The sequence below is a fragment of the Lolium perenne genome, chromosome 1, assembly GCF_019359855.2.
Source record: "Lolium perenne isolate Kyuss_39 chromosome 1, Kyuss_2.0, whole genome shotgun sequence".
NCBI lineage: Eukaryota > Viridiplantae > Streptophyta > Magnoliopsida > Poales > Poaceae > Lolium > Lolium perenne.
Genome location: NC_067244.2, coordinates 3,042,485 through 3,067,012, shown reverse-complemented (window position 1 = coordinate 3,067,012; position 24,528 = coordinate 3,042,485). Strand labels below are relative to the sequence as shown.

Below are 24,528 nucleotides of genomic sequence, written 5' to 3'. Positions count from 1 at the left end.
TCCAGAGACGTGCCAGTGCACGCTCTGGCGCGCCTGGTCGTGGTGACCATGTCGTGGCTAGGGCTTTGGCTTGCTCTCCTTGGCTAGGGATCATGTCTAGTGAGGTCAGGGTGATGATGTCGACTGGTTTGACAAGGTTAGAGAGGTGGGAGAGGACCAGGGCAGGTGGTGGCATGGTGGTGAGCATGTGGCTGACTTGGTGTGGCATTGGGATGCTTTGGGCATTTTTCTTTGTCTCTGAGGGTTTGTCATGCATGAGTGAGGTGAGACCAGTGGGTTTGGCAAGGTGAGAGAGACCAGAGAGGGCAGGGGAGTAGGGTTGGCATGGTGATGTCAAGTTGAGTGGCATGGTCATGTTCTGGTCAAGATGGTACTAGGAATAGTGGTGCCAGGTGCAGGGTTTGGTCCAGGGGAGTAAGGAGAGTGTGTGTGATGACCTGAGCAAGAAGGTTTAGGCAAAAACCCACAGGTTTATAGCATGTGGGGAGTTGGTGAAATGGTGCACACAAGGTGTTTGTGTTAATGGCCGCAAGAAGATTATTTTTGAATTTTGCAATTCTTTTTGGTGGAAGTGATTTAAATAATATTTGAGACACAATGTTGGTGGTGGTGTGCAAAATTGAGTTGGTTTGTGAAATTTCAAAATAGGCATAATCTAGAATCTGATTCAATGTCACCACTTTGCATTCTTATATTAAGAAATAGAAAAGGAACTAGTCGAAGTGGTCAACATCAAAACTGTTCAACTTGATGAGGTCTTGGATGAGGTGCAAAGAGTTGAGAGGGTTTAGTTTAGAAAAATCTTAATCCAGGGGCTCAAAGTGGGTGTCATGATATAAAAGTCAGAAATGACCATTATCACATGTGAGCTCATTTTGAATTTAAATTTGATTTGATTTGGGTTTCTTTGATTCAAAAGGTGTTATTAAGTGTTTAGTAACATTCTCCAACGAATGGCACAAACCATTTTGGCCTAGGTTAAAGATTTACAAAAATGGCCATAAGCACATATGTGATTTTATTCTTATTTTCTCTTTTTCTTCTTTGCTTCTCTTTGATCCAAAATGATCATGGTTTTGGGTTGCTTGAGGGTTAGGTTTAGTTTCATAATGGTTCACCATCATTTTGGGTAAAGTGAAGAGGGCATAGACCAAGATTTGCAAACAGGGCTATTTACTCACATAGGCTTTTTCTTTTATTTTGCTTTCTTTTTATTTTGTTTCTTGTTAACTTCAAAGAGCAAGTTTTAAGGTTTTAGGCACATGTTCAGCACTTCAACAAACAATCATGGCAAAGATCACATCCTATATGCTTTAGCACTATGCACATTATAGAACTTAAATAAAGTTTTTGTTGGTTCCAAATTTTGGAAAAAGGAAAATCCTTTTCTTCTTTGTTTTAGAAATTTGAGATGTTACAGTCCATGTGGTCCCTCTCGGAAGTGTGGGCCCCACTGGTGGCCCCTCTTGAACATTCTAGAACTTTCCCGATACGATACCTGCAAAATTCCAAACTTTTTCGAAACCCTAAAATGACTTTCCCATATTTGAATCTTATTCGCCGGACCATTCCGAATATTCTCATGATGTCCTGGATAACATCCGAGACTCCGAACAAACCTTTGGTATCACTATCATGAATATCCCATTTCTACCCTAGCGATGTTGAGCATTAAGTGTGTGACCCTACGGGTTCAAGAATCTGTGGACATGATCGAGACACCTCTCCGATCAATAATCAATAGTGGGACCTGGATGTCCATAATGATTCCCACATATTCAACAAAGATCTTTATCGGTTGAACCACGATGTAGAGGATTCAAACAATCCCATATTCCATTCCCTTTGTCTCGCGATATTTTACTTGCCCGAGATTCGATCGTCGGTATCACCATACCTAGTTCAATCTCGTTCCTAGCAAGTACTCTTTACTCGTACCGTAATACAACATTCCCTTTTGACTAACTCATTAGTCACGTTCTTGCAAGCGATATAGAATGTGTGTTACCGAGTGGGCCCTGAGTATATCTCTCCGTTACGTCGATGGACATATCCCACTCTTGATACATGCTACCCAACAAGTACTTTCCGAGATACCCAAGAACACCTTTATGATCACCTGATTACGAAGTGAAAATTGATGCACTCAAATATTCTTCTGGCACTAGGGAGTAGTGCATAATCTCATGGTCTAAGGATTAGGACACTTGACATTGGAAAGCTACAACAATACAAACATTGATACCATCTTATAGCTTTGCTTAGTTAGGTCTTGTCCATCATGTCATTCTCCTAATGACATGACCCCGTTGTTAATTGACAACACATGTCTATGGTTAGGAAACCTTATCCATCATTAACCAATGGACTAGTCTAGTAGAGGCTCACTAGGGATGTGGTGTTGTTTACAAACCACATAGGTATTAATGTTTCCGCTTAATACAATTATAGCATGGGGTATAAACGTTTATCATGAACAATGAAATATGATAGTAACAATATTATTATTGCCTCTAGGGCATATTTCCAACAAAACGGTGATGGCAAAGCCATCCCACGTCGGCTTTTGCGAATAGGCAAATCGCGGCCATAGTGGTTTTCCCCGAAACATACACCACATACAAGCCATTTTCCACATATCCAACAAAAGCAACTTTTAGAGTCTTGCTCCACAAGAGTACCACGAGATCAACATCAAAGAAGGTCGCAAGACCCATAAAAGCAAGTTGATAAACGGAAAGTAAATTATAACCAAGGATCTCAACAAGCATGACATTCACAAGGGACGCGTCTGGTGTGACTACCACCTTGCCAAGAACATTTACATTTGAGCACGTTTTATAGCCGTAGGAGATGGTTGTATTGGAAAGATTGGGCCTCAACTCCGCAACAATATTTTTGCTTCCGGTCATATGATTTGTGGCGCCACAATCAAGCACCCATTTAGATCCACCGGAAGCATAGTCCTACAAGAAGTCAATTCTTGTTTTTAGGTACCCATTGTGCAATGGGTCCTTGATTGTTAGTCAGAAGGGTCTTAGGAACCCAAATAGACCATGCAACATATCCATGATATGGTCCAACATATCTAGCACAAACTTGTCCATAGTAGTCATGGAAAAGAACAAAAGAGGGCTTATTAGCGCCAGCATAGCCGCATGAGGTTGGGCCGGAATTTCCGCCCCTCCTTTGGCCGGAAATTCCACCTTGGCCGGAAATTCCGTCCCCTCCTTGGCCGAAAGTTCTGGCCTCACGGTTATGAGCAGCATTCTTCTTCTTCTTCCTCTTGTTGTTGTTGTTGTTGTTGTTCTTGGGCTTGGCAACAGACCCAAGCCCTTCCTTGCATGCATTTGATTTTTGATTTGCATTGGCAAGGCCCTTCTCCAACTTGGCCTTCAACCTAATATTTTCCTCAACATCTTCACAACAATGGTTAGAGGAAATAGACACTTCAACTTGAACCTCTTTAGATGGTTCTTTAGTCGATTGAATTTGAGGTTGCTCATGCGACTTGGATAGACTAGAGATTCACTCTTCAATGCCTTGTGAGCCTTGTCGAGGTTCTCTCACTAGTAGAAAACATGGCCTTTAGCACCGGATGTGTTGCACCGGTTGGGCAACCGGTAAAAAAGGCCCTTACGAACCGGTGCTAATGCCCCGTTTTCCACTAGTGTGATCTAAGTCCACAAGTAACCGAGCATGACCAACATCAAATTCAACCTTGTCCTTTTTAAGCACTTTAACCATAGAAAGGGCATGGTCACATTCTTTATTGAGTTTTGAAATGTTCAAGTTGTGTGACACTTCAAGATTCTCCACACTCTCTTCAAGAGTGATCCTCAAGTTTTGCTCTTCTTCAAGAGCTTGAGATAGAGAAGCTATCTCATCGGCGGCGTCTCGTTCATGCCCTTCCTTCTCCTCAGGAAAATCTTGTGTTTCACCTACTTGGTTCATGAGAGACTCCACATGCCTCTTGGTTTCCCCTTGCATGTTAGTCAAGAATTCATCCAAGCTAACAACCTCAACATTTACCTTGACACTACTGGAAACTAGGGTATTAACGATAAGCCACACATTTTTTTGGTCGTTACTAGTAAGACTGGCCACTCCCACGTCTAGCTTTGGCCCGTGAGACTTCCATGACGACCAAAGGTTTGCCCATCATTAAAATACCCTCGGTTGTGGTCGTTGTTGATCAATAGCTTATTTTTCAGAGTAATCAGTGATTATGTAACTTCTACCTCGAGAAAAAAGATAAATATCACTATGACTAGGGAAGAAGATAAATACCTCGAGTAATCAGTGTTGTACAGTCGATTGTGATCAACAATCTAGCTAGCAAACGACCAATTCTTACAATCGCGGCAAACCCCACGGTTAATGATCATGAAGCCAGTATCAGCAAAGGACCTGCTCCTCCCAAGGAGAAGAAGCCAATTGATCCAAAATATACTCAACCTGTGTTGTGTCCTCCTAGCTTAATGAAGACACAGAAGAGGAAGCTGCAATGGCTGAGGAATCAAGACAAGGCGGGGAAGGAAGCTGAGCGTCTTAGAGACGAACACTTCGAAATTATTCATCCTAGAATACTTTCTCAAGTTTGGGTGCCTAAGCCAACTGACTTAGTTGCAGCTAACCCAGCTCCAGCTCTGGCTGAAGGAAACTCAGCTGTTACCACAACTATCAAGGTTGATCCGGCTTCGATCCAATCGGTGGTAAAATCGGATTTGTATTCGGCTTTGGCTGGAGCGATTAGTCAGTCCCCGATGGAGACTGAAGAAGACTTGATCATCCCCACGCCAATCCCTCAAGTTACCTATTCCTCATGGGCTGATGAAGTGGAGGAGGCAGATTTGCTGGCTCTAGATGAGTTGGTAGAGACAACATCTAAGGCGGAATCAGCACCTAAGGCGGAATCAGCATTTAAGGTGGAATCAACACCTAAGGTGGAATCAGCAGCTAAGGCGCATGAGCCGGATGAAGAAGAGATGATGTATTACACTACATCGCCAGCTCGCATCAATATCAACATGGTTTATTATCTGCTAGCCAAATTCTGCGCTGTTGACGTAGATGGAGAGGTAGCTCAAATTGACTTCGGACCTAGGGATGCAATTTTTTAGAAGATAATGGAACCGGCTAAACATCTGAAACCTCTGTACATCAGGGGACACGTCAACGGGCAGCTGGTTTCTAGGATGATGGTTGATGGTGGTGCTGTAGTAAATCTCATGCCATATTCGGTCTTCAAGAAACTGCAGCTGGAAGATCCGACTTAATGAAGACCATTATGGTACTAAACAGATTCGAAGGAAGGGAAGGAGTAGAAGCCAAAGGCATGATCAGCCTAGAACTTAACATAGGCAGCAAGACTTTGGCCACAACCTTCTTCATTGCTGATGTGCAAGGGAACTACAATGTACTGCTGGGCCATGATTGGATTCATGCCAACCAATGTGTGCCTTCTACAATGCACCAGCAACTCATCCAATGGGTGGACGGTGAAGTGGAGATTGTCTGCGCTAATGATTCGGCTTTTATTGCCTTAGCTGAAGCACCGGTCGACTGCCAGCATCCCAATGCTACGTGTCTATTAGGATGTGACCTGTCCGAGTTCGATTTCCTGAGTGCAACCAGGGATGGATTCGTTCCAGTTTCTCTAAAGCTGATTCAGGGTAATCGGCTCCGCCTATATTAGTCCGATGAATCCCAACTATGAATGGTTGCAAAAGCGTTTAGAAAAATATCGGGCCGACAGGAACTATAGGTACGAATCAATTGAAGAGCCAGACGGCATAGACAAGTTGGGTTAGGGCATTATGTCGGCCGATCCTCTGGAAGCGTTAAATATTGGAGATGTCACAGTTCCAAGGCCGACGTATGTTAACAAAAACCGGGAAGCCGATTATAAGGTGGAAATAATCTGGCTAATCAAGGAATATGTAGACTGCTTCGCATGGAAGTATCACGAGATGCCCGGGTTAAGCCAAGAGTTGGTCAAACATTGGTTGCCCATCAAAGCCGGCTTCAAGCCTCATAGGCAGCCGGCTAGGAAGTTCAATCCAAAGATCTATAACCGGATCAAGGCGGAAATTGAATGACTTTTGAAGAAAGATTTTATCTGGCCTTGCAAATATGCTGAGTGAATCTCCAATATCATGCCAGTAGAAAAGAAGGGATCCAACAAGATCAGGGCATGCATAGACTTCAGAGATATCAACAGAGCCACGCCCAAGGATGAATATCCTATGCCCATCGCTGACATGCTCATCAACCATGCATCAGGGCACAAAATCATCAGTTTCTTAGATGGCAATGCGGGGTACAACCAAATATTTATGGCCGAAGAAGATTCGGCTAAGAGAGCATTTCATTGCCCTAGTTTTGTTGGTTTGTTTGAGTGGACAGTCATGACTTCCAGACTGTAGAATGCTGGTGCCACATACCAGAGAGCAATGAACCAGATATTCCACGACCTCCTTGGAGTCATACTGGAAGTTTACATAGACAACATTGTTGTTAAGTCAGACACTGAGTTGCATTACCTCGCCGATTTACATCTAGCGTTCGAAAGGATGAGTTAATATGGACTCAAGATGAATCCGTTGAAATTTGCCATTGGTGTGTCAGCCAAAAAATTCTTGGGATGCATCATACATCAGCATGGCATAGAGATTGACCGAGAAAAAATAAAGGCTATCCAGAAAGTTCAAGCTCCGACTTGCAAAAAGGATATGCAGAAGTTTGGTAGCAAGGTAAATTATCTCAGAAGATTTATAGTCAACCTATCTGGGAAAAATGATGCCATCACCCCGATCCTTCGGCTGAAGAACAATGATGAATTCACTTGGGTGGCAAGACAACAAGAGGCATTCAAAAATATCAAGACATGTTTATCATCTCCTCCGGTTCTAAGAGCGCCGTCTCATAGGAAGCCGTTCCGCCTTTATATTGCTGCCGAGGAGAAAGTTATTGGCGCCGTCTTAACCCAGGAAGCCGAAGGCAAGGAGTGTGCCATCACATACTTAATTCAGCGTTTGTTGGATGCTGAGTCTAAGTATGGCTTCATCAAAAGGTTGTGCCTGTGTTTGTACTATGCCTGTACAAAGCTGAGACATTACCTGCTGTCCAGTGACCACGTAGTTGCGTGCCAGACCGATGTTATGAAATACATATTGCAAAAGCCAATTTTCAGTGGATGGATCGGAAAATGGGCGTATGCGTTGGTCGAATATGATTTGGCTTATGAGTGTACCAAATCTATGAAAGGCCAAATTTAAGACTCCTTCATCGTGCAACATCAAGTTAGTGAGGAGCAAGACCAAGTTATTTCTGCGTTGAACCTTGTTTCCTTGGTACCATGGAGGTTATACTGATGGATCAGTTTGTAGCAGCGGCCAAGGACTCAACGTTGTATACATATCTCCAACTGGTATCATCTTTGAGGCCTCTTGCCGACTAGAATATAATTGCACTAACAATCAAACCGAATATGAAGCACTGCTATTTGGGCTGGAGTTTCTAGTTTCTATAGGGGTTACTCATATTGAGGCTTACGGTGATTCATTGCTGATCGTACATCAAGTATCCAAGGTATTCCAATGCCTAGATGGATCACTCAATGTTTACCTCGACAAGTGTCTGGACATTACATCCGTCTTGGATTACTTCACTATAGCTCGTGTGTCTAGACAGGACAATTGGCTTACCAATAAGTTGGCACAACAAGCATCCGAATATCACGTTAGTCGTGGCATTTTCTTCATATCAGAAAAGCTGATGCTTGCTTTTTCTAACTTCAAGGAGACCGACGTATGCATAGCCGATTTGCATGCTAAATCGGCTGGCGGAAAAATACCCCTAGCGTGCCAAAAATCTGCATTGCCTACTGAATCGGCTGACGACGGGATATCAGAAGACTTTCAAAAATCCACCTTGCCTGCTTAATCGATTGACGATGGGATATCTGAAGATTTTTGAAAATCCGCCTTGCCTGCTGAGTCGGTTGGCGATAAAATATCCAAAGACCTTCATAAATCTGACTTACATGCTGAGTCGGATGATGGCAGGAGATCCGAGAGCAGAAAAATATCTGACTGGAAGAAGCCCATCATCACCTATCTACGGGATCCAAGCCAGAAAATAGATAAGGCGGTTCGGCAGTTGGCTATTAAATATGCATTGGTCGATGATGACATGTATCACTGAACAGCTAATAGTTTGCTCTTGAAGTGCTTAGATGAAGATCAGGCTAGAGTCGCCATGGGAGAGGTACATGATGGCTTATGTGGTACTCATCAGTCAGCCCACAAGATGAAATGGATGCTACGGTGAGCCGGATTTTATTGGCCGACTATGATCAATGACTACTTCAGATACTATAGAGGGTGCAAAGTGTGCCAAGAGTTTGGAGACATTCATCCAGAGCCGACTTCTATGCTCAATCCTATCATAAAACTGTGGCCTTTCTGAGGTTGGGCGCTCGATTTTATCGCATGATCCACCTTGCTTCATCAAAGGGGCATTTGTTTGTGTTGGTGGCCACTGATTACTTTAATAAGTGGTCTGAAGTAGTACCTCTCAGAAATATGACTCACAAGGAGGTGATCCAATTTATATCCGAGCACATTGTTCATCGGTTCGGTATAACCCAGACTCTCACTACAGATCAAGGCACATCCTTCATGGCGACGGAGGACAAGCAGTTTGCCAAATCACATGGGATCAAGATCCTCAGTTCATCTCCTTACTACACTCAAGCCAATGGACAAGCCGAGTCTACCAACAAAGTTTTGATCAAGCTTATCAAGAAGAAAATTGAGGATCATCCAAGGCGGTGGCATGAGGTGTTATCAGAAGCGTTGTGGGCACATAGAATCTCAAGGGATTGAGCGACCAGAGTTACTCCCTTTGAGTTAATCTATGGACAAGAGGCCGTCTTACCCATAGAGGTAAATTTGGCCGCCTTGATGTTTGCTCGTCAGAACTACTTATTGGTTAAAGACTACCACGATCTCATGATGGACAACATCGACAAAGTGGCTGATAAAAGCTTGGTGGCCTTATAGACTATTGAGAAGGAAAAGTTGTGGGTGGCTAAGACATACAACAAGAAGATCCGCCTTAAAGAATTCCAAGTCGGCGACCTGGAATAGAAAACTATCGTGCTGATCAGTTCTAGAAGCCAGAAATTTAACAAGTGGTCACCTAACTGGGAAGGGCCTCTACAGATCGCAAGGATCGTACCTGGCAACTCATATTTGGTGGAATCTATGGAGGGAAGCATGATTCCTCGTGCTATCAATGTAAAATACTAGAAGAAATTTCATCCGAGTGTGTGGCAATCTGGCTAAACACTCAAGACGCCTGATATACACATATCATCCTTAGTAGAAATATGGCCGATGAGCTTAAGCATCGCCCCTAGAAAAGCTCTACATGGATTATTTTCTAGCACGCAAGCTCTGCCAGAAAACAGGGGGGCGTATGTTAGCACCCATTTTGGGCCACCTGTCGGCTAAGTAAGCCAGACCAGTTGACGAACAAAGAAGCTAGATGGACGCGTCTGGTTTTGAGCTAGATTCAAGAGCAAGCCGGATTGTTGGCCACCTTGGTCCCAAGGCGGAATCATGGCCACCTTAGGTCTAGGCCAGATTTGTGGCTATCGAGATTTGGCAACTTTAGACTCAAGGTGGATTTGCCACCTTAGGCCCAAGCCAGCTTGGCAAGGAAGGAAGGCGCAGGAACTTGAAGAAATCTAGGAGTCACGTCAAGAAGGAAGGCCAAATGAGGTCACCTTAGGCCCAAGCCGGATTCATGACCACCTAAGGTCCCAAGGTGGATTCATGACCACCTAAGGTCCAAGGCAGATTTGGCCACCTTAGGTCCAAGACAGATTCTGGGCCACCTTAGGTCCAAGGCAGATTCTGGACCACCTAGGTCCAAGGGAGATTCTAGACCACCTTAGGTCCAAGGCGGATTCTGGGCCACCTTAGGTCCAAGGCAGATTCTGGACCACCTTGGGTCCAAGGCAGATTTTGGACCACCTAATGTCCAAGGAGGATTATAGACCACCTTGGGTCCAAGGCGGATTCTGGACCACCTTAGGTCCAAGGCGGATTTTTGGCCACCTTAGGCCCAAGGCAAAAATTTGGTCGCCTTGGCCTAGACGGAAGCTGGTGGATGCCCAAAGACCAGAATATACCTGAATCAAGCATGAAGACGAAGGAAAGTTTGAATCCAACATGGAAGGATCAAGGCAGCTTTACCCTGGAGTCAACACGGATATTTGGGTCCGGATCCAGTACGAAGCCGGATGAAGACTTTCCTAGTTTAGAGTTGGAGTTAGAATATAATTCCGCCATGTAAACGTGTAAAGAGTTGTACAAAACTTGTACGGGAAGTCCAGCTGCATCATATATATGTGAGAGGTGACGGCCGATTGAAAGTAAGATCACAATCATAAAATCTCAATACATCTATTTTTTTCCTCCTCAAACCCTTGTCCCTGCTTTCATTCTTTGGTGACTTCACGTAGATTTTGCCAGAGATCGAAAACCGAGCTTGGTGCTGTCTAACCCGGCCAAGTTTAGCCCATAGTCATCGGAACCTCCGACGGGGTCCCTCCCGAGGAACTGGGGCTTCGGGTCTCAAAAAGAGCTAGGTGGATTGTCTTGCGTATCGCGCTTCCGGCCAGCCTCCTTTGACGTGAGTTGCGGCGTATCACCCCCGGCATCGAGGGTGCACCTGGACGTGCCAATGTAATGTGGAATTTGCAAGGTGTTGCATCAAGGCAGCAGCTTTTCGGCGCAAGCCGGAAATATTGCGGTCTAGCATCAAGGCGTAATTTTTTTGGCCTAACAGAAGGGCTAGGTGTGGTTAAGAAGTAGTGAGCAAGCACTAAACGACCTATAGAGACACGCTACAACTTCCGTCTAACAGAAGAAGGTAAGAGAGCGTATCGAACTAACTAGCTACTAAAGGTAACAACCAATTATAACACAACCTTTCATCACCCCCTCGATTGACCCTCGAGCAAGCAATCCCAAAGGCACTCACACGGTTGGCAATTTTATAGGTTATTTGTTGAAGTAGTACTAACTTACTAGTCAAGTTATTATTAATTATGTGTATGTTGTCTATGATCGAGTTAAACATCTTCAAGTCATCCATAATCGTGGACAATGCTTTTCAAAAAGATTTAACCCTGCAGTGGTGCGCCAATGTTCCCATACATGATTGATCAACCGTTGTTGCCTACGATAAGCGTACTTCCGAAAGACGCACTGGCAGGATGTCACAACACGACCATTTCCATCTCTTAAAGCAAGACCCACGGGCCATCCAACTAAGTTACCTGTATCATAAGTCCAGCCGAGGCTCAGACACGGACTTAACCGTTGCACGATCGGCTAGGAAGGTTCTGAGCCCAACGGGATGACCAACTTCACAAAATGACCCACATCTATATGAGTGCAAGCAACGTAAAAGTAAACAAGTAACATATATAGATAACACCATTATAGTGGGGCGCCGGTGGTAATCTATATACCACTGGCAGCCCACTATAGTGGTGCGCCAGCGGTAAGGGGAGGTCGGATTTTTTAACCGACCAGGACCTAGGCGACCCGTACCCCCGGCGCGACCATTTTTCGCTGCGCCGGCTGTATTTCAGCAGCACCGGCGCACAAATCTTTGCTGCGCTGGCGGTAATATAGCACCGGCGGACCATGTTTTTGGTGCGCTGGTGGTAGCTCGGGGCCTATAAGCTTTTTCCTAGTAGTGCAAAGAGGTCCATGTGAAGGAGCTCTAAGCACCTTAGGGATGAAATGATGGTCTTTTTCTTGTGGGTTGTCTCATGCATCTTTCCTTCAACATAAGCCATACAAACATGATCTTTGGCAGAAGAAACATCTTTTAGTCTGAAGACGTGGCCACCCAAGTGGAGACTTTGCAAAGATCACATGTTGACGTGGGCTAAACGTGATGGGATTCGCAGCATAGAAAACAAAAAAATTCCTACGAGATGCGAATGAAACCAAGATTGAATCTAGGAAGAGCCAAGATCTAATCTAAGAAGATGCAAGCAACAAGCAAGATCAGATCCACATACCCTTGTAGATCGCTAAGCAGAAGCATAATTAACACGGTCGATGTAGTCGTTCTCCTCGCAATCCAATCCGTTCAACGCCGCAACGAGTGGCGCCTCCGAGTTATGCACACGTGTAGCACAACAATGTCTCCTACTTCTTGGTCCAACAAGTATAGGTGGGGAGGTAGATGGGATCTACAACCAGCAGCACAACGGCGGTGGTGGCTATGGTGGAGAACTCCGGCAGGGCTTCGCCAAGATGATGTTGCGGAGGAGGAGATGAGAGAGTAGAGGGAGAGCGGAGGCTAGGGTTTGGTGTGCAATGCCCTTGCCCCCTCCCCCTCTTTATATAGGCCAGGGGGTCGGCCAACTTGGCCCCCTTTCCAAGCCTAGGGCCGGTGGCCCCCCTAGGGGGAAAACTTACCCCTTAAGTTTCCCCTTCGATAGTCCCCCCTTTAGGGTTTCCCTTGGGCTTGCCGCATGGGCCATACAGAGCTGGTGCGCCTGGCCCATGTAGGCCTAGGCGCACACCCTTGGTGGGCCCCACTGGTGGCCCCTCTAGAACATTCTAGAACTTCCCCGATACGATACCTGAAAAATTCTGAACTTTTCCGAAACCCTAAAATGACTTTCCCATATATGAATCTTATTACCCGGACCATTCGAAAGATCCTCGTGATGTCCTAGCACTACTGCAGAATAGCCAACCAATGACGGGCTCAAAAGGCCCATTAGTGACAGGCAAGGCGCCTGTCTCTAGTAATGCGTCACTGGTAGCAGGTTACCAGTGACGGGCACTTGCCCGTCACTAGTATTTGGTAACTAGTGATAGTTGTTTATTCGTGCTCGTCACTAGTGCTTTTACCTCATCATTTGTACAACAACGGATCCTTTGGTAGTTGGTAGTTCGTCGACACTGCTAAAAATTTTAGGAATAAGACATATGTTGCATTTGCACATCGATAACACAATTTGATGAAAGACACTCATAGATAACAAAATAGGAATATAAGTACTACAAAGTGGAATTAACATTGAAAAAGGTACAAAGACCCATGCGTGCAATTTGATGAACAGAAAGTAGATTGTAACCAAGGGTCACGACAAGGAGGACATTCACAAGTGAAATGTCGGGTGTTACCACCACCTTGCCAAGACCCAATACCTTAGAGCGTGTGTTGTCGCCATATGAAACGGTAGAGAGTGAAGGCACAAGCTCGACAACAATGTCCGTGCTTCCGGTCATATGACTAGTGGTGCCACTATCAACCACCCATTTAGAACCACCGGAAGCATAGTCCTACAAGATTCAATGCTTGGATTTAGGTACCTATTTTTCAATGGGTCCTTGCATGTTAGCAACAAGGGGTTTGGGAACCCAAATAGTCCAATCAACATTATCTTCATCAGGACCAACAAAACAAGCACGAACATGACCATAGTAATCAACAAAAAGAGCATGAGATGGGTTGTTAGCACCGGCATAGCCCCTTGTGATGGGGTCGGGCACTCCACCCCTCCTTGGGCTAGAGTCACCTTCCTCACGGGCGATACCCACATTCTTCTTGTTCTTCTTCTTCTTGGTCCTTCTCTTTCTCTTCTTCTTCGGCTTGATAGCCGCATCTCCTTCATTTCTAGAGCCCTCCTTGGCTCCATCTTTAGCTTCAAGAGCCCTCTCCAAATAAATGGAATGGACTCGGAGTCTCTCGATCCTGTCCTTCAACCGATTGACCTCGTCTTCATGCTCCGGGAAGGGGTGGAAAATGTCAAACACTTTCACTTCCTTCTCCTTGTTCAACCGGAAGTGCTCTTTCAATGCATCCTCTTGGAGGGAGTTGATCTCCAAGAGTTTGCGATTGTGTCTCTCCAATGTCGCAATATCATCTTCATGATTGCAAGAAATAGCACGGTCCTTGCTCAAGGGGAAGTACTCCTTCAAAGCTTCTTCTTGCATGGCATTGATCTCCAAAAGCTTGGCCTTGTTCCTTTCGAGAGCGGCAATCTCTTCCTCATGATCCCAACAAGGCACCTTCTCCTTGCTTAATCGGAAGTACTCATCCAAGGCTTCTTCTTGGAGGGAGTTAACCTCCAAGAGTGTTGACTTATGCCTTCTCAAGGCGGCAAGCTCCTCTACATGGTCACAACAAGAGTTAGACACTTCTACTTCTTTCTCCTTTGGAGCTTCCCCTTGAGGTTGACCACTTGACTTAGAGAGAATTGCAAACTTGCTCTCCAAGGATTTGTACTCCTTGTTGTGGTCAACATCAAAAGAAAGCTTCTCCTTTTTAAGAACACCCACTAAGGCGAGAGCATGATCTCGATCCTTAGTGAGTTGGGAGATGATAGCATTGTTAGACAGTTCTAAATTCAAAACACTTGCTTCAAGAGAAATGCGTAAGTTGTGCTCCTCCTCGTGTGCTTGAGTGAGGGACGCAATCTCATCGGCCGCCTCCCTCTCAAGCCTCTCCTTCTCCTCAAGAAGATCTTGAGCTGCTCCAAGTTGAGCCATGAAAGCCTCAACATGTATCTTGGTGTCCCATTGCATGTTAGTGAGAAAAGAATCCAAACCCACAACCTCTCGCTTGATAGAGAGGCTTGTAGCATCATCAATAGTAGAAGCACTAGATGAGGATGTAGGTTTGGGAGGGGAAGATACCTCTGAAGATACCTTTGCGGACAAGCCTCCCACCATTGTCTTCCCTTCTCTCAAAGGGGCACTCCACAACGAAGTGACTCTTGTCACCGCAATTGTAGCAAGTCCCTGCCTTTTGCTCCTCTATTGGGCTCTTGGAGAAACTTCTTGGATAATCACGAGGAGAGAATCTTGAGTTGCCTCTTGGCCTTGAGCCCCTTGTCTTGTTGTCGTCCCAAAAAGTTCTTGGCGGCGAGAGCCATGTACTCGTGGTAGTTGGATTGAAGGTCATCCAGGCTCCATTCGATGGGATCCTCATCACTTTTACTTTCTTCATGTTCCTTGACCTTCAAGGAGAGATTGGGCTTGCGGGCGTTATGTGCTCGTGCCACTAGGTCATCCGGATTCTTCTTTGAGATGTCCAAAGTGATAACCTCGCTAAGGACCTCATTTGATGTCATGGTGCGGTAGAGGGCATTTTGGCGGATGGCGGTCAACTTGACTTCCTCATAAGGGAGGAGAGTGTTGTAGAACTTCCTTTTGATCCACTTGTCATCCACAAACGTGGCCCCAAGGTCTCCCATTTGCACGGCAAGAGCGGTGAGACATCGGTACATTTCTTCGGCGGTTTCACCTTCGATCATGATGAAGTTGTTGCCCAAGTTGTTCACTTCATCGAAACGAGAGCTTTGAATGCTCTCATTACTGAGGAAGAGATTGTCGAGTTTGTCCCATGCTTCCTTGGTAGTCTTGAGAGTGCGAATGTGAGCTCGATCCTTGGGAGACACCGCTACGTGGATCATGTGAAGGGCGGTGGCGTTGAGCTGGTCGTCGACAACCTCCCTTCTTGAGAGGTTGCTTGGATCATGTGGATTGAAACCTTCCTTGATGATGCGCCATAGTTCTGTAGAAGAGCTGCGCACATGGGATTGCATTAAGAATTGCCAATTCTCAAAGTTTGTAGAGTCAAGTAAAGGTGGTGGACCTTGAGAGACTATATGTGGCATAAGGATTGGATCATTTACGGCATAATCACTTGGTGGTGGCACCGCGTGATTACCCCCTAAATGTTCCGCACTTTTTGGCTCATCCTTCCCTTGAGAAGATGAGGTACTGGAGTCTCTACGATTCTCCTCTTCTCTAGCTTTGTCCTTTTTGGGAACAAAGTTCAAGAGAGGATAAGAACTGACTTGTGGCGTGGAGACCTCGGCACCCACCTTAGGATCAATGGTGGGGTTTGGTTTTGGGGCAAGCAACTCCGCCATCATAGCTTTCATTTGGCTAAGTATGGATGACTCCAATTTCTTGAGGTCATCCAACGTAGCCGTAGCGCTAGCTATTGGTGGTGGTGGAGGTGCTTGCTCCACGGGAAGGGGAACATCCCCAAGACCATCTTTGTCGGCCATCTCTTAGGCGGTAAAGCCCTGACAAGAGAACCTTGCTCTGATACCAATTGAATGGATCGGCGCGACTAGAGGGGGGGTGAATAGGTGCTACTCAATTTTTATGTCTTTTTCGGTTTTTATCGATGCGGAAGTAAAGGTGGAAACTTGATAAGTAAAGGTGACCCTACAATTATGCGATGCAATACGGGAAGTAAAACAAGTAGTAAAGCAAGAAGATGAACACGTATGAAGGAAAGAAACAACCGGGGAGGGAAGCGAAGACATGAGGATTTGTTTCACCGCAGTTCCTTCCACAAGAGGAAGTGGATCTGCATTGAGGAGGTGTGGACTACCAAGGTCCACTACAAGAAAAACCTTCCATAGAGACATTTTACTTGAGACACTTTCTACTTTGCCTCTTTAAATATCACATTAAGACAATTTGCATATTGCAGTGGCACTTTTTGAGACACTTCAGAAATAGTCTCATATGTAGGGACATTAATTCAGACATTTATGTAAGGGGTTGCAATTTTCATTCTATAGACAACTTATGAGACACTACAAAGTGTCACAAATAAGTTATTAAGAGGCAATCCGTGAGACACTTCGTTGTATGTCTTTAATTTTTGTCTAGAGGCAATGTTTGAGGCATTTTGCTCGTTCTGTAGAGACATTTGTTTTATGTTTGGGTCGTGGTGGGCAATACTAATTAGAATTTTTTTTCCAAGTATCAACATATACTTGTGAAAGGGTGAGATGGTTAATGGAATAAGTTTTAATCACTAAGGTCATGAGTTCGAGTATTGCTTTTCACATGGTTTCTTTACATTTATTTACTCTAGAGACACAATATAATGCCTCTTTTATGTCTTCAGAAATGTAAAGACATTATTACTATTGTCCTTACCACATAGAGACACCGCCCGTAGTGACAGTTTCGAGACAATATGTAAAGTGCTTCTATAACTACGTAGGAGTAATTTAATTGTCTCTACTGGACCAAAATATTGTCTCTACATGCCAATTCTCTTGTAGTGGTCCAACAGCCACACAGGCTTCACCTTCTTCCTCAAGGAATCCCCACAAAGGAGTTGCCTTTTCTCCACTAACAAGGCCGATCGAGGCGGCTATTCCTTCACACAAGGTTGGGGCGAGCTCCACAACAACGGAGGCTCCCAACACCCTATGGGACTAGCACAACCCAAACTAGCATCCATAGGAGCTCATCTCCAAGGGGTTCCAGAAGCGGAACCCTAACTACAAGATCCACAAAGGATTGCTGGGTATTGGCGAATTCTACTTGGTGGAAGTATAGATTGGGACCCCCTCCTCCACTTCTCAAAGTATGAGCTTGATTGGATGGATGGGGAGGGAGATCCTCAAGGTTTGAGCTCTGCAGCAATGGAGGAGAGAGAGTGAAGAGATGCTTGGACGAGCTGAGGAAGAAGACACCCTATATATAGGGTCATTCAAAATCCAGCCGTTCTGATGATCCCGCACGACCGGTACTACCGCCCTGCCGGGCGGTACTACCGCGTCCGTATAGCCGTTACCCCACCAAACTGGGTAAGTCCCGCACGACCGGTACTACCGGGTCCAGTACCGCTTGAAGTACTGGCATAAGGGAAAATGCTTACTGGATACCTCGCGGTACCCAAGCGGTACTAGGTGCGGAACTACTGTGACTTGGGAATACATGCGGTACTTGACCGGTACCACAATCGGTAGTACCACGAGTCACTCGAAGAATGACTTCAAGCGGTACTTCTGGTACAGGTACCGCACAGGTACCGCAAGGGTTCCAGGGGGGTTTTGCCATACGGCCGGTATCGCCAGCGGTACCGCAAGCGGTAGTACCGGTTCTGCAGAAGAACCGGTAGTACCGTCGCTGCCGTTCCAGCTGACGTGTACCTGGTGCAGAAGGCGGTAGCGGTACTACCGCTCTCTGCACCGGTACTACCGGTCATGCGGAGACCACATGATCTCTTCAGAAACTCAAATCCACTCCAGTTGTTACAACAAGACACACACACACAAGTAATAGAAAAACCTGTCAGACTATGCTATCTATCATCTTGGTCTTCCAAAACTCGAGTGGGACATGAGTGCACCGTGTACCTACAAATATATCAACGACTATGCACACGGTGATGTTATATTCTAGTGTTGTCAACAAACACACAAAACACTTACGGAAGACATGCTCTTTCACCTCCCATAGCGAAGAAATGAAATTCAAGAAAGACATAAAGCTCGATTTGTCACAAAATGTTGTTTTGAAAAAATCGAAAGAGTTGACTGCATTCATGTAGCGATACTCGAGTCTAAAGGGTTAAACTATTATTTAACAGTTATAAGAATTGATTAAAGATTGACAAAACTACATATCATTCGAATACTTGAATTGAAGAAGAGTTGAAATTGTACAACAACCGGGATTTGAAAATTACAGGGAAGATAATATATTGTACAAGGAATTCTCGACTTGATGATTGATCAAGAGATTTTGGAAATACCCAAGATAAAGAGGAGACCCTCAATTACATGAAGTTGAGTGAGAATTAAGTAGCTTTCCTGGGTCTTATATGTGATGACATATTTTGAGTGGGAGCTATATGTAAACTTCAGTCATGTATGTTTTGACATATTTTTAGTGGGAACATAAACGAAAACACTGTAATATGTAGGTGACATACTGTGCGCATATGGTACCATAATTATTTAAGATAATAAACGAAGGTTGATGGTATTAAAACATTGAAAGGATCTATCGTGATAAATCAAATATGTTTAATAAACATTAAAGTCAGAATTACTGTCCTAAATAAGATTCTGAAATAGGTTCGGGGTGGAACAAGCTAAGAAGAAGTTTCTAACTTGTGTATACTTAGGTGAAACATTATGATGTTCATGGTATTACAAACAACGGTTAAGGTGAAAGAGAAGAAATGTTCTACATCACCTATGCCATGGTTATAGAGTTCTTGTCATAAAACCATGTTGTATAAATGACATAATGTGATCCAAGTTCTTAGACAGAAGAACATGTTCTTGTCATAAAACCATGTTCTATAAAAAATGAAAGAACTTTTGTTTGCTTTGAATGAAAATGAACAAATGATCTATTGTTTGAATTACTGCAAGTTTTCCACTAACATGGTATTTAAGTACCTGTTAGAGGTGTGATGTACATTGATGGGCCATGGTACACAACACTGGTGGGCATCATAAATACAAAAATTACTAGTGTCTCTATGCTCACTACTGACGGACATAATCAACATCCGTGAGTGATGAAATTATTTCTAGTGACGGGCATCTCTCCTCGGCCACTAGTGATGACTTTTCACCAACAAAACCTAGCTGGTAGCACATTTACCACTGATAACTCACCTCTTACCTTATCACTGAGGGCTAGGCTGTTGCCTGTCAGAGATGTGCGATCATAGAACACTATAATAGTGGTTGTCGGTAGGAGCCTCCAAAAAGTAGTCTTGGTATAGTCTAGCATATCCAGCTTGTCTATCATGAAGAAGTGCCCCATGTCCTGGCAAGGAACCGTCAAGGCCTGTAGCGTTCACCGCTGATCTTCATCGTGTGCTACGAATGTTGTAGCAATAATGAGTTTGTCGTCATCGAATGAGGACGACGATGAATCCATGAGCATTTGCAGGATGAGGTTGTGACTATTTATTGCGAATCGGGAATGGAAACATTGGCAGAAATACCAAATGGACTTGCATATCTAGACCCTAGGAACTATAGCGGTTGTAAATATAGCTGTTACGAATATAGTTGTTACAAATATATTGTTAGTTATAATATAGTAGAGTTATATATGGAGGGTAAAATATGAATAATCTGTTGGAGTATGAAGGAATATGGAGGAAAAATCTTTTTGGATGGCCGTCTAGATCGATGGACAAAATATGGAGGGAGAATTATGAAGGTGCTACTGAGCTGCTGGTATGGAAAAGGAAAGGGCATATCCGGTCCCCTTGTTCTAAGCATTGTCGTGTAACATGCAGGTCACCCTGGCCCAGCAAAGAACCGATAAGGAATCAACAATAGCTTTAACAAACCTGTCCGTATCTACTCTCACGTATAAATACCCCTCCTGGGGTCTTCCCTTGTGACAAACCAGAGCTTTGAGCAACACCAAAACAAAGTTACAGGGCTATTTGCAGTAGTAGTCTCCGAGAGAAGGTGAAGGTTGATCGCAGAGGTAATTTAAACTGTTAATCCATGAACTAATTACCTTTCCAGCTGCCAATTACACTGGAAGAGTGTACGTATTTTTTAATAGATAATTGAAGAGCATAAACTAAAGTTGTACGTACGTGAGTCTAATTGTTTTGTACATGGCAGTGAAGGGCGAATATGCAAGGCCGCGGCAGCATCGCCTTCTTCTCGACCTACAGGCCGCCGGTGCCGCTTGACATCTTCTCCTCCACCATCCCGGGATCGCCGGCCGGCAAAGAGCTCCTGCTCACCGACGGCGTGTCGTACAACTACGACTGCCGCCCCATCCCTCCGGCGGCGCTCAAGGAGCTTCGACGTGGTTGGGCAAGAAGAATCAGAAACTGGCCAGGGAGTGCGGCGCCACCCCGGACGACGCCGACAAGGGCCGCGTCACCGGCCTGATCTTCGTCTCCGAGAGGGACAACGGGCTGGAGACGCTGCACGTGGCCCTGCGCACGAACAACCAGGTGAAGGTGTTCCGCTTGGCTGACATCTACGGCGCTGACACCTTCGGCGGTGTGCGCATGGAGGACAGCGGCTGCATCGCCGGCGGTTTTAAGGTGGGCCCACGCAGCGTCGGCCACTCGCTAGTGTATGTTTCGACCAAGGAGCCGGCGAAAACTCGCCGTACGCCATGGACCGTGGTGTACAAGACCAACCTTGCAGACGGCAAGACCCAGCGCCTCACTCCACAAGGTACGTAACGTTCTAGCTAGTACATATATATATACTTCATCCCAAAATGTGAGGCATCTAAGGTTTAGTCAAAAGTTAACATATTTTAAGTTTGATCAAATTTATCCGTAAAAAATATAAACATTCATAATACCAAATCAATATCGATCAATAGATTCACGAGAAATTATAGTTTCTCAAAATTTTCATTTAATATTTTATATATTCATTTTTTCTCGTATAAACTTGATCAAACTTAGAAGATATTAACTTTTGACTAAACCTTAAGCACCTTACATTCCGGGATAGAGAGGGAGTGCTTGCTAAGCTTGGCTTAGCGCAAAACTGATTCGATATATATGCATTCCAGGGCAATATGATTTGAGCCCCGCTGTGTCACCATCCGGGACGATGGTAGCGGTGGCGTCGTTCGCAGACAGCAAATGGCATGGCGAGATCGAGAACCTCAAGACCAACATCCTTGTGATGAACGTGGATGGGGACCTGGGCCGGAGGCTGGTCATCAAGGACGGCGGCTGGCCGACGTGGGGCAGCGACAGTGTCATCTTCTTCCATCGAGGCGTCGACATGACGCTCCCCGATGGCACGGTTCAGACAGCGTGGGGCGTGTTCCGCTACGACATGACCACCAGGGTGACCGTCCGGGTGACACCGGCGGCGTTCAACTGCATGACACCGGCCGCCATCAGCAGCACCAAGGTGGCGGTGGCGACCATCCGCGAGCGCTCCGGTTTCGGCGACGTCCGCAAGGAGGCGCAGTACCGGCAAATCGAGATCTACGACACGGCGATGCCGGGGCAGGTGATCGAGGTCACCCGGCGGGGGACAAACCCGAAAGCCGACCACTACAACCCATTTGTGGACGACGGCGGCAAGCGCATCGGGTACCACCGCTGCAGGACAAGCCAGGCCCCAGACGACCCTACTCGGAGGGTCGACAAGCTGCAGTCGCCGGCGGGCAAGGACGTGGGGCTGTTCAGGGTGTCCGGCGTGTTCCCGACCGTCTCTAAGGACGGCACTAAGCTCGCCTTCGTCGACAATGAGTTCAGCGCCGTGTGGCTCGTCGACAAGCTGGGCCTGCGTAAGGTGCACGAGACCGGCGGCCCAGACAGGATCTTCTCGCCGGTGTGGAACCAGAACCTCTTGCTGGACTCCCTCTACGTCTGCATGGGCCCCTCCTTCCACCCCGACAACGCGCTCGAGATCTGCAACATCCCACGCGCCTCGGACACTGGTAGCGTGCATGGCATCTTGCAGCTCACGCAGGGAGGTTTCAACAACGCCTTCCCATCCAGCAACCCACAGGGTACGTACGTGCTGCCATTTCTGACTCACACCTACGGGCTCAGTTCATTAACCAATTAACCAACGGGAATATATATATACCAACAATTGATCGAGAATGCATGCCTGCAGGGAACAAGTTCGTGTTCCGGTCGACGAGGGACGGCGGACCCAACAAGCACAAGAACCTCTACATCATGGACAACTCGGTGGTCGGGGCCAACGGCGGCGGCAAGCTGACGCGTCTCACAAACGGGCCCTGGACCGACACCCACTGCCAGTGGTCCCCGAGCGGGGACTGGATCGTCTTCTCATCCACGCGCGATAAGCCAGCGACGGCGCCGCCAAAGGACTTTGGCCTCGACCCTGGCTACTTCGCCGTCTACCTGGTGAAGGCGAACGACCCCACGGTGGTGGTGCGAGTCATGAGGAGCGGCAGCGACCTCTCCGGCCACGTCAACCACCCGGTGTTCAGCCCGGACTGCCGGAGCATCGTGGTCACCTCCGACCTGGCCGCGGTGTCCGTCGACCCCATCTCGCTGCCGCTCTTCGTCCACTCGGTGCGCCCCTACGGCGACATCTTCCTCATCGACATCGACAACAAAGACATCACCAAGAACAAGGACGTGCAGTCGTACAAACGCATCACGCACAGCCGCTACGAGAACTCCACCCCCTGCTGGACCGTGCTCTCGCCGGACGACCCGAGAGCACCGTGGACCACCATGGCCGGGAAGGGCCCCGCTGCGGCCTTTAGGCCGGGGTGCCCGTACGCCGAGAGCTTTAAAATGACCGGCCACCTCATCGTCCCCAAGAGGTGCTGCTAAGCATCCTCATCCATCCATCCACCCACCCGATGAATAAGTTGCTACTCCATATATACTTCTATATCGAAGCCTCCAATAAGAACGACGTAATAAAGGCTACAAAATAAGATAAGGCAGGTCAGTTGGAGTGTACTACCTCCCGGAGTATATAGTTGTTTCTCGTGTAAGTTGCATTAATCATGTCTATCTAAGATGCATTGTTACTAATGCAGCATGTATGTATGTTTACGTGTATGTAAACACATATTTACCTATATATATTGAATAAGATGTACTTACGTTTGATTATTAATCGATCCATCTTTATGTTATCATTAATTAGTCCTTGCATGCATGCATGGTTCCATTATGTTCTCAATTTCAATGGTGCATTAAGCCTACTCCTCTTTTTTTTACCTTTTCTTTTAATGACTTACAAGTGACAAGTGCGTAGGATCGTCGCAGCCTTTCACTCCAGACTACTTCCAGGCTTGTATCGCAAAATGGATTGCAAAAACTCGTGTTTTTCATGTTTTCTGCCTCCATTTTCGTGGGCTATAGCTCACAGTTTTCTTATTTTTTCTATCCATTTCATGGGCTATAGGGTACATTTTCCTATTCCAGGGATGATTAATAGCTACCGTAACCACCGATACATGGTTTGAGCGGCGTCGCAAAAACTCGTGTTTTTCATGTTTTTTGCCTTCATTTTCGTGGGCTATAGCTCACAGTTTTCAATTTTCGAGATGTTTCTCAGCGACGGATCCACTGATACATGGTTAGACGGGTGTCACCAAAACTCATATTTTACATGTTTTCTGCCCATTTTAAGTGGCCATAACGCACATTTTTCGGTTCCCGGGATGATTTCCAGCTACCGTAACCACCGATACATGGTTTGAGAGGCGTCGCAAAAACTCATGTTTTTTGCCTCCATTTTCGTGGGCTATAACTCACAGTTTTCTTGTTTTCTATACATTTCATGGGCTATAGCGCACATTTTCAGGTTTCCGAGACGATTTAGAGCTAGCGTAACCACATATACATGGTTTGAGAGGCGTCGCATAAACTCGCGTTTTTCATGCATTTTGCCTCCATTTTCGTGGGCTATAGCTCACAGTTTTTAATTTCCGGGACGTTTCCCAGCGACGGGGTCCACTGTTACACGGTTAGACGGATGTCGCCAAAACTCATATTTTTCATGTTTGATGCCCATTTTAAGAGGCCATAACACACATTTTTCGGTTCCCGGGATGATTTCCAGCTACCGTAACCACCGATACATGGTTTGAGAGGCGTCGCAAAAACTCGTGTTTTTCATGTTTTCTGCCTCCATTTTCATGGGCTATAGCTCACAATTTTCTTTTTTTTCTATCCATTTCATGGGAT

At 45.8% G+C, this 24,528-nt stretch overlaps 1 pseudogene; it reads left to right on the top strand.

Annotated features, from left to right (window-relative positions):
• The first annotated feature begins 20,245 nt into the window (after positions 1-20,245).
• LOC127341112 (uncharacterized) lies at positions 20,246-23,448 on the top strand (annotated as a pseudogene).
• The last annotated feature ends 1,080 nt before the right edge of the window (positions 23,449-24,528 follow it).